This window comes from Parasteatoda tepidariorum, chromosome 8 (assembly GCF_982258835.1).
Source record: "Parasteatoda tepidariorum strain Cologne lab strain chromosome 8, Ptep-v5.0, whole genome shotgun sequence".
Lineage (NCBI taxonomy): Eukaryota > Metazoa > Arthropoda > Arachnida > Araneae > Theridiidae > Parasteatoda > Parasteatoda tepidariorum.
The window spans coordinates 21,476,551-21,489,986 of NC_141762.1; the positions used below are offsets into that span (position 1 = coordinate 21,476,551).

Sequence of the window (13,436 nt, forward strand, 5' to 3'; positions counted from 1 at the left end):
GCATTTGGTCTGGCTCAGAATTTGGTTTTGGTGTATGGATTAGCTGAAAATGAATCAAATAAGTTTCATGCTTTAAATTGAAATAAAAAACGAATAAAAAAGTACTGCTATAAAGGTTGAGAATGGTTATCAGATAAACGTTGTAGTAGAATTTCGTTTTTATTTTGGATTGAAACATTTTAATTAAAAATTCTATTTCAAATGTTCAAAAATACATATCCTTTTGAGTATGGATTCAATCTATTGCTTTTTTTTTATTCTCTAGCATTAACGTATATAATTTCAAAGAATAACTAAATTATTAAATAAGTAAATAATGTATTAATGATGGAATATAAATATAATTAGTTTTAAAAATACATAAATGGTAAAATAAAGCCCCAACTTTCGGAACCCCTGTAACTTTCCTGCGGAACCCAAGGGTTCCGTGAAACACCCTTTGGGAACCGCTCTCTTAATAAATGTGTTTTAAGTATATTTCACTGAAAATAATACCTCCATTTTATAAAACTTTTTCTACTTGGCCTAAAATGGATTAAGAGGTCGCTGTACCGTTTGTGGCGTATTCTGTTTAATGTCCATTTATATTTTAAAGCGTTGAGATAAGTGTTTTCAAGTAAAGCTAGTTTAAACCCTGAAGTTTCAAATGTTGAAAAGAATTTTTACATCGGGTTCACGCCAGCAATGAAAATTTAGAGGTTCAATAGGACCACCTAGGTATAAATTTAGTGGTCCAAAAACTTAATATGGTTGACAAACTGGAGAAAAAAAATCTTTTTTTTTTGTTAAGGTTATGAAAATTCCAAACTTATTTCTAGGCCACAAATTTGTCGCCTATGCTTATGATTTTAGTGACATTTGTAGAACATTGGGCGACAATTGTCGCCAATTGGCATGAACCCTGTGTTTATAAAATATCTGAATGCAAACGAAATCATTGCAGGATTACTTCCCCACTGCGCAATCCCAAGTAATCCTGTAATAAATTTGTTTGCATTTTGATATTTTTTTTTAAAAAATTCAGCACTTGAAATTTCATAGTTAACTGCCATACTCGTATAATATACACGAACGCGTGTCGTGTATATGATACGACACGCGTTCATGGAATGTCGCTCGTGGAAAATTTGTCACCATAGCCGAAAATGTTTTACTATTAACTATAAAAGAAAAAAAAAATCGCCTTTTAAAAAAATAAGTTTGTCTTTTTCGAATTCCCGACAAGAAAAAAAGAATAATAAAAGATTCATTTTTACGCTTTTTCCTACCAATGCAAACGCGATTTAAAATTACATTCACATGATTTAAAATCACACATCGTGATTTTCATTTACCCGATTTAAAATCGCACGCATCGTGTTTTGTATTTTCTGATTTTGTATAAAATCCTATTATTTAAAGGATTCGGATTAAAGTAACCTAAAAATTGTGTATGGAAATACGTATTCATGCGATTTTAAAATTAAACATCGATATGTGTATTCAAGCGATGTTAAAATATCGAGATTCTTATTCATGGGATTTTAAAATCAAACATCGATTTGTATCAACGTTATTATAAATTCATATATCGAGGTTCGCATTAACTCAATTTTAAAATCAAATATTCTGCCTGTCATATTGTGGGATTTTTATTTTCAGCTTTTTTAGTTTTTTAACAAACTCACCTCTGTGGTCAAATTTAATAAAAATTAAACATTTCGAAAGGAAAAAAAAAGTCTCTGATTTTCAAACAAACTTCACCGAAATGAAACGAAAGGGTTGAAGCTAGTTACAAGGGTTATTCAAAAAGTTTTTTATATGAGATTTTCTGTTCGCAAAAGTTTTTCATTTTATCGAAGTCTGGTTTACTTAATGTTTACACTTTTTCTGTTCTTTGAATTATAAATTGATTATATGGATGGAAGAAAATTTACCATGAACGGTTTCTTCCGCTATGCAGCGACCTTTTAACCCTTTGGCGCACAATATTTATTAAACACATTTTACTATTTTGTTTTAGTATAAAGTAAATGAAAATACAGTCAAACCCCGCTATAGTGAACCTTCAAGGGACCGAAATTTCGGTTCACTATAACCGGGAGTTCACTATATCCGTTACGCAGGCAATTTCACTAATAGTACCCAAACTCCTCCCTTTTATTACATTATATTCATATAAATGACTGAAAAATATTATGCAGTAGCAAAAAATGTGTTATTTTTCATCACTCTTCGTCTTGCGTACAAATAAAAATTAGTAATCTTTAGCTGATGAATTTCTATTATTCCGCTTTTTGAACCTGTCTAACCTGCCATTCGAGCACATAAAAGTAGTTTCTATAGATGGTTTCAAAAATCGGTATATCTATTTATTTTGAAGTAGAAATTTCAAAATTATTACAAAGAAAATGGATTGGAAATCAGTCGAAGACAGAAAAAAGTTCATTATATCCAACTTCCTCACTTATTTGTTTCACTATATCCACTAATAATAACATTATACGTGTATAGCAAGGCACGGGACCGAGCATTTCGTTCACTATATCCGGGAGTTCACTATAGCGGGGTTTGACTGTATCATATTTGGCATTTTAATAATTTATTGTTATGAAATACAACATGAAACACCGGTGAATTTTTCTGCGTTAAAAGTAAAATCTTCCGAACATGGTTCATTTACAAACAATTATTTTTCAAATTTTCATTTATTTGCGGTTATTTATATCTAATAAAAGCATTCATCAATTATTGAAATTTCTTTAATTTACGAAATAAATTATTGATAAATTTTTGAATATAAAAGAGAAAAAAAAATTCAAACTACTTTTTTTTTATTATATATTTTAGTGCAAATATAATTACGATAACCTAAAAGATTTTTTTAATAATTATTCGACTGTTAAAAAATACCACAGCTGTTAAAAAAAAAAAAAAATAGTGAGTTAAAAAATACCAAAAATACATTTTTGCTTGTAATTAGTGTCCGAAAAAAATATGCAAAGGAGGCATGAGTGTCTTATCTCCGTCAAAGATGAGATTTATCAATATTTATCGCTTGATGAGATTTATCACTACAGTCGAACTCGTTTATAACGAGCTCGGATTTAACGAGAACTCGGATTTACCGAGGGAAACGAGAATATTTGGTTGGATCAATGTTAAGTCTATGGAACAGAAGTCGCTTTTAACGAGCAAGACCCGGTTTTAGCGAGCAATATTTTTCTGCCTGACAATCTTTTTTCTCATCTTTCTAGCCTTTCTGTCTTATCTTTTTTTCAAAATGATAAGAAATGCGTGAAATCAAAAAAAAAAAAAAACCGCGAACTGAAATTTAATTGCCCTTATCGCTCTAATCTTTTGCAGGTTGGGAAGGTTAGTTGTCATTAAATTAAGAAAAGTATTTAATTAAATTAATTAATGTAATTAAAGTAAGTAAATATCAATTAAATTTTAAGTAAACTCTATCATTTAACCTCCCAAGCCCCCCTCCCTCTTCTGGTTGCACGCCTGCCTTAAGGATCCGTTTATTACGAGCACTCGGATTTAACGAGTACAATGTTACGGTCCCTTTGTGCTCGTTATAAACGAGTTCGACTGTATTTTCCGGCAAAAATTTCACCCAGATGAAAAAAGACTCAACTACTAAAGCAGTGTTTCCCAAACTTATGACTTTTGCGTACCCTTTCTAAATTTTTCGTAACGCTGTGTACCACTAATAAAAAAATGAATTTATTTTTTTACTATAAAAAAATTGTTCAAAAGTTAAAAATCACAACTGGCTGTTGACAGCACTAATTATTAACTGTTAACTCTGTAAAAAATAGCTAATAGAAAAATACTTAATCGTAAATTTTCATGGCAAGCTTTGTTTTTAAATAAAAGTTTTTGAAATTTTATTGCAAGATATTTCGCATAAGAACGTGTACCCCAGCTAAACTGTTCCCGTACCCCTGGGGGTACGCGTGCCACACTTTTGGGAAACACTGTACTAAAGCAAGGTTGTGACGTTGGGTCGAGAAACTCAAGTTCTTTTGCAAGACTAGAATTCCAGTTTGTTAAAAGCTTAAGTTATAGGATGAAAATAGGTTTTTGATCTTATGAAAATTATTTTGTCCAACACTTATAATTTTGTGAGGTTAAATATTACTCAAATGGTGGTTTTAATTACAACTTATCTAAGAACTTGATTAATCACATTTTAACGCTTTTGGGACCTTGTTAGATTGTATTATTATGTTAATACATAAATTATTACTAAGTTTTTTTTTCTTCATAAATTCCAAAACCAAATTTGTTTAGATATACTGAAAAGTTAATGAAAAAGGTATGCAAATTAATATACTGTATCATATCTTATGCTGTATCATTTGTAATAGTTTTCGTGTTCATGAATACTCACTAAACAAATATGTTGTAATACGACGTTTTCATGTGCACGAGTATGCACGTGATACGAGGGTTGCTATTTATATTTCTGGCCTAATAATGAAAAAACAAATATGTAGGATCGAAATTGGTTTTATTGTTTTTCAAAATATTCTCCATGATGATCAATACACTTTTGCATGCGTTTGAACCAATTTTCAAAGCACTTTTTCCAGTCCGATTGAGGTAACTCCAAAACATGCGTTTTGAATGCATCAACCGCTTCTTCGGGGGTCGAAAATCGTTGTCCACGTAATTTATTTTTGATGTGTGGGAATGAGAAGAAGTCATTGGGTGCCAAATCAGGGCTCTACGGCGGATGACCCATCAGTTCGATCTTTCGCTCCGTCAGAAATGCCTTTGTTTGAGTCGATGTGTGAGAGCTCGCATTGTCATGATGAAGAATGATTCGCCTGTTCTTCTGCTTTTTTCGAATTTCTCCGATGACTTCTGGCAAACAAATGGTCGTGTACCATTCAGAATTGACCGTCCTGCGTTGCTCTAACGCCACTGTTGCCACATGATCGTTAATGCCGAAGAAACAGGCAATTATTTGTTTCGATGTGCTTCTTCCTCGAACAACTTTTGTTGGTTTTGCCTCGTTTTGGAAGACCCATACAGTTGATTGCTGTTTTGTTTCCGGCTCATATGCATAGATCCATGATTCGTCACCTGTGTAGATGTTATACACAGCCTTTGATGTACCTTGAACGTATTTTTCCAACATTTCCTTGCACCAATCGACACGAGCCTGTTTTTGAGCGTTTGTCAGATTATGCGGTATCCAACGCGAACAAATTTTTTTTACGCTCAAATGTTCATGCAATATTTTATTGATGCTAGTCATACTATGTCCAAAGACGCCTCTATCTCACGGTATGTCACATGACGATCTTGCTTAAGCAGTTCACGCACAGCATCGATCTTTTCTGGCACAACAAATGCACAACGGATTTTGGACGACCTGCACGGGATTCGTCCTGGATCGAACATTGACCACGATTAAATTCGTTATACCAATTTTTTACAGTGCTGTAGGATGGCGCTTTATCGCTGAATAAAGAATTAAGTTCATCGAAGCACTCTTGTCTTGACAATCCACGTCAAAAGCTATGAAAAATAATGGCACGAAAATGTTCACGATTCAATTCCATTTTTTGAAAGAGAAGAACTTTTCAATTTACTGTCAACAACACCAATGAAGCTATAATGGTAAATCGTCTGCTGAATTTATGTTTAAAAATATCAAACTTTCGATTAAAATCGTCTGCGGTCGCCTAGCAACACTTACTGTTGCCAAGGCCAGAAATATAAATAGCAACCCTCGTATATTGTTATCCAGCTCTTCGTCCTATAATATTTTATTTATTTGTTTTATTTTTTATTATACGTAACCGCAATTGAATAGCCCACCCAATTTTATGAGTTTGCTAATGTTCAACTCCGTAGCCTTGTAATTTTAAACCCATTCCAGAAGACTAGGGAACTCTTTGATCGAGTATTGGGATAAATTTGCCTTCGTGGAGGACTTTTTGATGGATCTAACAGGCATTTGCGTTACATGGAGAGAAAGACCACAAAAACCTCCCACGATTAGCCTGACGGCAGGGGACTCTAACCCATGATCCGTCTACCACTGAGGATATTTCACCTCAGCACTGTGGTCGATGCAAGCCGGATGCGGAATTCCTATTGACTGGGATTCGAACCCGGTTCGCCTCATTGGAAGGCAAACGCTCTATCTCCTGAGCCATCGCGACTCCCTATAATAGTTTTGCACAATCTCAATATTTTGTACAAGTATATTTTCTTAAAATTAAATTCTACAATTACTATGTTAGACACCTTTATCTCCGATCACGCACAAAAAAAAAAAAAAAAAAAAAAAAAAAATATTTAATTTGAGATAATTTTTATATTCTTATTATAATTTTTTATTTGAAACAATAACATTAATATTTTTCTTGAATTGTATACTTGCAACTAATGACATGGTTGTGTCTAATCACGTGGTTATGCATTTCGTGTTAACGTCACAACTTTAAGGCTTGGGTTTATGATCACTCTGTCTGAATCAGTTTTCGGATCAGATTTAATTGGATACCTTCAAATGACGTCACACGTGTAGTCTACTAAAAAAAATTTTTTTTTCTGTACTAACTGGGTTTAAATGTTTTCATTTTGATCAAAAAGCATAAATACAAAACATATTTCAGTTTTGTAGTTCTTACTATATGTTAAGTTCAAAAATGTCAAGTACTATAAAAATAATGTATATGAAATATAACGTTTAGTAACATTTCATCTATATTTATAATTTAAAAAGAAATTAAGTTTATTTTTTTAAAAATGGAACTTTAAGCTTATTACGGGAAACTGAAATATTTTTCAGTTAAACTATAAAGTTTTTTGGTATAGTGTAATAGAAATCGAGGAAGGCCGCTTGGCTGATCGGCTGATTCGGTGGAGGCTGATTTTGAAGGCTGATTATGAAAATTTTTAATTTCGATATAAAGCTTTTCTTCATTTGTCATTCTTTCGGAAAATAACAAAAATAAATTTTAAATATATTTATGTATTTTTTTGAAAATGAAATATCTAATTCCTTTGTTATTTCTGTCAAAGTGAAAATCTCAAAAATATTTCCTCGTTGTTTTGTAAAATTTTATTATCCAAAAACATAACTAACATTGAGAGGAAACGTGTGTGTGAAATGTTATGACAAGTGTTAGTAATGTGGGCAAGACAGTTAGGTTATTCCAAAGAAATTTTTTAAAACTACCTCACACCCTCCCTTTCCCCCCTAAAAATTAAACAAGATTAATAAATAAATAAACCCAGTTTTTGTAAAATTACCACTGATTATATTTGTATTTTTCCCATTTGTTATTTTGTGTTTGTGAAATAGATGCTAAATGAAGATTTAATAAATTTGATTAAAAAATATTCCCTCACTAGAACAATTTTTTAACAATACCCCCATTTAAAAAAGATCATTTTAAATATGAGAAAATAAAGTTTCCTCTTATAAAATTTTAAAACTTGTGATATTCTGAATGAAAATACTCCCCCCTTCATACCATGAATCTGAACACTGTTATATCATTGGAATTTACTTAGTTATTTCCAATCTGTACACTCCTTTTAATCTGTAAAAAAAAAATCACCAATGGCTGCACTTTGCGCGAGTCTTGTGCATCAATTCAATTTCGACCACGCCAAAATTATTTCTACTCCAGTTACATCATTGATACCTTGAAATCTTGTTTTATTTATATGAATGCCGATTCCCTTCCTAACGACATTAGTTCCCCACCACCTCTTCATAGCGCCTGGAAATGCATTTCACTCTGATTTGCTCCTCTCGGCCTCTGCGGCTTTTCTTGTTCCGTTTTTCAACTTTTTTCTGTCCCGCAGTGGACTGATCGTTAAGACACGGTTCCCAGCAGATCACCGAAGTCAAGCATCACTGACTGCGGTCAGTGTGCGGGTGGGTGACCCACTTGGATCAGTCTGCGTAGGGACCGAGGGTGTGCGGTATGGGTCCTCGTTAAACTGTGCTACCGTAAAGTGCTCGACTTCGCGTGCAGGTCGTTGGGCTACCGAAGCAGGGGTGCCATCCCCTCTGTTGAGGATCAAAATTGTGATGGCATGTCTTCGGATCATCCTCAGGGATGCTTCCCAGACCGTCGCCAATAGCCCATTGTGCAGCTCTAGTGCGACGTAAATGAACGACAACAACAACAACTTTTTTCTGTCCCGCAGTGGACTGATCGTTAAGACACGGTTCCCAGCAGATCACCGAAGTCAAGCATCACTGGTTGCGGTCAGTGTGCGGGTGGGTGACCCACTTGGATTAGTCTGCGTAGGGACCGAGGGTGTGCGGTATGGGTCCTCGTTAAACTGTGCTACCGTAAAGTGCTCGACTTCGGGTGCAGGTCGTTGGGCTACCGAAGTGGGGGTGCCATCCCTTCCGCAGAGGATCAAAATTGTGATGGCATGTCTTCGGATCATCCCCAGGGATGTTTCCCAAACCGTCGCCAATAGCCCATTGTGTAGCTGTAGTGCGACGTAAATGAACTACAACATCAACTTTTTTCTCTCTCGGCTACCATGGTTATTTTTATTTTTCCATTTTTAGTTTGCAAATTTACGTTTTCTGTTTTAAATTACTTTTTTTCCTCATTTTGTTTACCTTGAGAATGAGCACCACTTTTTGAGCGCTTGAAACATATCGATTGTTATTTCCAATTTGTATTTTTTTGAAGTTTATAATCAAGAAATACTTTTAATCTATTTTTTTTTTTTTTGTTCGTTTCTCGAATTGTAGTTTCGTGCTTAACATTTCTAAGACGAAAAAAAAAAAAATCCATATCTTTTCATGAATTTTTTACTCATCAGAAGTTTTAATTTAGTTTTTAAATAATTATTTGCTTGAATTGAACGTGAAAAGTTATTTTCTCATATACTCGAGTAGCACGAATCAAGACTCATTGAATATTCTCTCCCGAAATTGATATTCTGATGACATACTCTTTACTAAAAATAAAAAAAAATGCATGAAAATAATTGAAATCATATTGAATTCGTTCGTAATTACATTCTCCAAAGAAAGAGGCAACCCCTTTTCTTTGGCGACTATGCGTGCATAACAATTTCGACGAGAAAATAATATTCTTTAAAAAAATGATTTCTGTAACTCACTTCTTAGAGAATATCTACTCATCTCAACTAAAAATCGATATGACAGAGATACATTTCACTTGGTTTTCAGTTTCATTTAACCAACCTTTGGTCCGAAGACCAAATGGAGCTACGTCACGCACCATTCTCGCCAACTTCCATCATCGCTACTGCCAAATTGAGTCACAGTTAGCTATCAAAAATCACAATGACTGCGTTGTGTGTGACAACGTCCATTAATCTCGGCTATGTGTTGGACGGGGAACACGTGTAACTTATTCATTATCTGTCTCACGTGTAATGGAAAATATTTTGAAGTCTTTGCATTCCATCTACTTGACCGACGAATATCTCGAATTTTTATACAATTTTACAAATTAAACATCAGCTGAAAGACATAAAGGTTGTAAGATTATGAATTTTTTTTATTTTTGAAGTAAAAAGTACTTGTATTAAGGATTGTATGAAAGGAAAATATAACAATATATATTTGTGTGTGTTACCGCAAAAGCTCGAAGGGCGTTCATATGCATATTTTACCTATCTACAGGACCTAATCTAGAAATACGGGGGCCTTAGGCACAGAACTGACAGGGTCCCCTGCTCATTACTTTATAAAAAATTTAAAAGTTACTAAATTACGAAGTGTTTTTAAATTATTAATAACATTAAATAAATTACGATAAATGTTGTTGTTCATTTACGTCGCACTAGAGCTGCACAATGGGCTATTGGCGACGGTCTGGGAAACATCCCTGAGGATGATCCGAAGACATGCCATCACAATTTTGATCCTCTGCAGAGGGGGTGGCAGCGGGCCCCAATTTACTTAGGTAATGTGCACAATAACTGTTTCTGCATCATTAAAGTTCAAAAACTTTTTTGTTTCTATTATTTACAGTAATAATTACCGTAAAATCAGTGAATCACTCTCATTAAATAAATATTACTGTAAAAATTACGACATTTGCGGGGAAAATTGATTTTATGATAAAATGGATTTTGCGAATGACGCAACCAAAGTACCGGTACCGTAATTCGATACTGAATTTTTTACAGTGTTGCTTTTGTCCGAATTAACAGTTTCATTATCGCTTAAGTTCATAAGTTTGTTTCACTCATTCCATTAAATAATTCGTCGATTGTTTAATCGTATTTATTGACTTGATTCTTTAGACATCGAAATGTCATTCTGTTAATTTCCTTTAGTTGTAATAATATTTTTTATTATTTCTTCTTCTATAGTTTTTAAGGAGATTGGTGATTGATTCTAATATTAACTATATGTGTTGATTATAGTAATTTAATTTTTTTAGTTGGCGAAAAATAAATAAAATAGCATTACTTTAATCTAAGCGTACTTATATAAACGCTGCTGCTGTTCCAGCAAAACTCTTATTTTATCCATAACTAGTTCCTAAGCCGGGATAGCCTGGTTGGTAGGGCACTGGGCCAATGTCCAAGAGTTCGTGGGTTCGATCCACTCTGTCCGAAGACTCCCCGTATAGTAAATGGTGACTGATGCACGCTAAATCTGTCAAGTAGCAAAGTCCTCCATGTTCACGTAACAAATCAATAGATTTGGGGGTACTGATCCAGGAGTTTCCTTGTCTTCTGGATTGGTTCAAAATTACAAGGCTACGGAGTTGAACATTAGTAGTCGTACACCCAAAATTGGGTCGGCTGTTCAACGACGGATATAAAAAATGAAATAACTAGTACCTAAATGAGGTGAACCGGGTTCGAATCCAGCGATGGACTGTTGATACGAATTCGCATCCGGCTTGCACCGACCACAGTGCTGACATGAAATATCCTCAGTGGTAGACGGATCATGGGTTAGAGTCCCCTTGACGTCAGGCTAACAGTGGCAGGTTCTTGTGGTCTTCGAGGTGGGAGGTTCTCGTCGTCCATCAAAAAGTCCTCCACGAAGGCAAATTTCTCCCAATACTTGATCCAGGAGTTCCCTTGTCTTCTGGATTAGATTCAAAATTACAAGGCTACCAAGTTGAACATTAGTAGTCGTAAATCCGAAAATTGGGTCGGTTGTTCAACGACGGTTATAAAAAAAACAAAATAACTAGTACCTAGTAGATAATGTACAGATTATCTAGGTTGCTTGCATAGGTATTACATAGGTTTACATAGGTATTTTGGAATATGAAAAAAAAATTTGACATTTAAACGTATCATCCTAGTTAATTTGTACATTTAGCTAGATAATCTGTATAATAACTGGTTTCTATACTTTAGTGGTAACATATATATTTTTACTTAAAATGTACAATGTACCAAAAAAAAATTATAATAATAAAATAAACAATAAGTAAATAAGTGGACCATCTTGAATGACTTTTTATCTAATAATTGGATCTTAACGTTCTAGAACTCAAAATTCGAGATGCTTTAGTTCGTAATTTTTAATAAAGTTAATGCCTCTTTGGTTTTCTACGATATTTTAACAATGACAAAATTTTTCAATGAAAAGAAATAACCGATAAGTGTATTTTCAAATTCCCAATCTAAATTTAACGTATAACGTTTTAATTAGTTGCTAAAAATTAAATATGTAATTACTTAGGTTATCCAATTATTAAAAATTTATTGTACTTACACAGCATGCTGTATTTGTTAGTAATATAATTAAAAAAATCTCTACCGTCTTTAAGAACATTTTTACTATCCAAGCTACGTATGAATTGATTTATTGCAAATATTATTCGGTAAAACTCTAAATGAATTTAGCGATTCTTTATTAACTTCAAATGAATTTTCTATTAAAGCGAGAATTTACTATTGTTATGTTTAACGCTTTTTTAAAGATGTGTGTGTAAAAATGAAACAAGGTCTCTAAATTTAATTATAGAAATTAAGTTTGAAATTAAAGTTATACGAAATATCACAAAGAAGTAAATAAAATTAAATACGAAGCATAATGTATTTTTAATTCAAATAACTATTTTTTTGAATGAAAAAAACATTATAGACATGTTTGTGTCCAGAAAGGACACAAGTAAAAATCCAGGGCTGTGGATTTGGTGCCGAAAAAAATTTTGCACATTTGCTCTGCACAGTTTTCCAAATTTTGAGACATTTTGCTGCAATATATTCAATTAGCTAGTGTAACGAAAAGTATAATTTCAGATGATAAAGCGAAATAAGTGACTGAAAGAATTCGGTTTACGTTTGCGCGCATTATGTGTTGTCTCAATTTCAAGCGCGGAGACTTTTCACCTCTTACTCCCGTGCCGAAAAGAACTCTTCTTCCGAGGAGATGGTACCAAGTGCCATCACCTGGTAAACGAGCTCTACCTGTCCACTAGCAATCCATCAGTGATTAATCAATTCGATAGCAACCAATAGGAATACGTTTCAATTGGGATGAAAATCGTATCATCCAATAGAAATAGTGCAAACAGCTAGTTGCCATTCACAAAAAACACACATTATTACAAAACCACAAAATTACAAAAATTGATTAATTTATTATATTCAACGGTCTAGTTTAGCCTCTGGTTTACACATTTATGTAACTATTCAACGCTACCTAAATTTTTTCTTTTGACAACATAACAAAATGTTATCACTATATACTATAATAACTATAGTATGCTAATTGATTAAAAAAAAATCGAGTGTAAGGTGCCACATGAGAAAAATAGATATATCGATTATGTGAACAAAACTGTTACTCAAATGAATACTATGGCAATAACTTAAATTATAACATATGTGAAACTTAATCTATCACATTTGTAAGTTCTAAAGCTTATGATTATTTATTAATTTAATGATTTGATTGAATTATTATACTAATAAGTAAATAATTAATAAGTTATATTTTGATTCATAAGTTTCAAAACCAAATTCGATTAGCTAAGATAAAAATTTAAATTAAATCTGTAAGTAAATTAGTATATTGTATCATTTATAATAGTTTCCTAGTTTATGAACATCCATTATACAACTTTGTTGTAATAACATCGCAATTTTAATATTTTATACCAATATAAATTTGTTTTTTAAATTTATATCGACATTTGGTTAAAATTAAACAAGTTAAAGTCATAGTTGAGTCGAGCTCTCAACAACTGACACCACATCTTAAGTAAAAACTTAAACCATCTTATTTGAATTATTTATCAACTGTTTATAATATTTGTCAACAGTTTATAAGCATCTGTCATCAGTTTATAATACCAGTGTGCTGCTTTGAAAGAAAGATTATATTTCACATAAAGAAGTTTAATTACTAGGGAGTCTGCTATTCCATTTATCTCTCAGTAAACAATAATATAGTTTCATTTGTGTCATAAATCATCTAGTATAGCTAGCTGTTCTTTGCG

At 32.9% G+C, this 13,436-nt stretch overlaps 1 protein-coding gene across 5 annotated transcripts in view; it reads left to right on the forward strand.

Annotated features, from left to right (window-relative positions):
* LOC110283197 (beta-1,3-galactosyltransferase 5) overlaps positions 1-13,436 on the forward strand; it is a 123,410-nt gene that overhangs the window by 27,896 nt on the left and 82,078 nt on the right. The gene's annotated exons all lie outside the window — the stretch shown is intronic.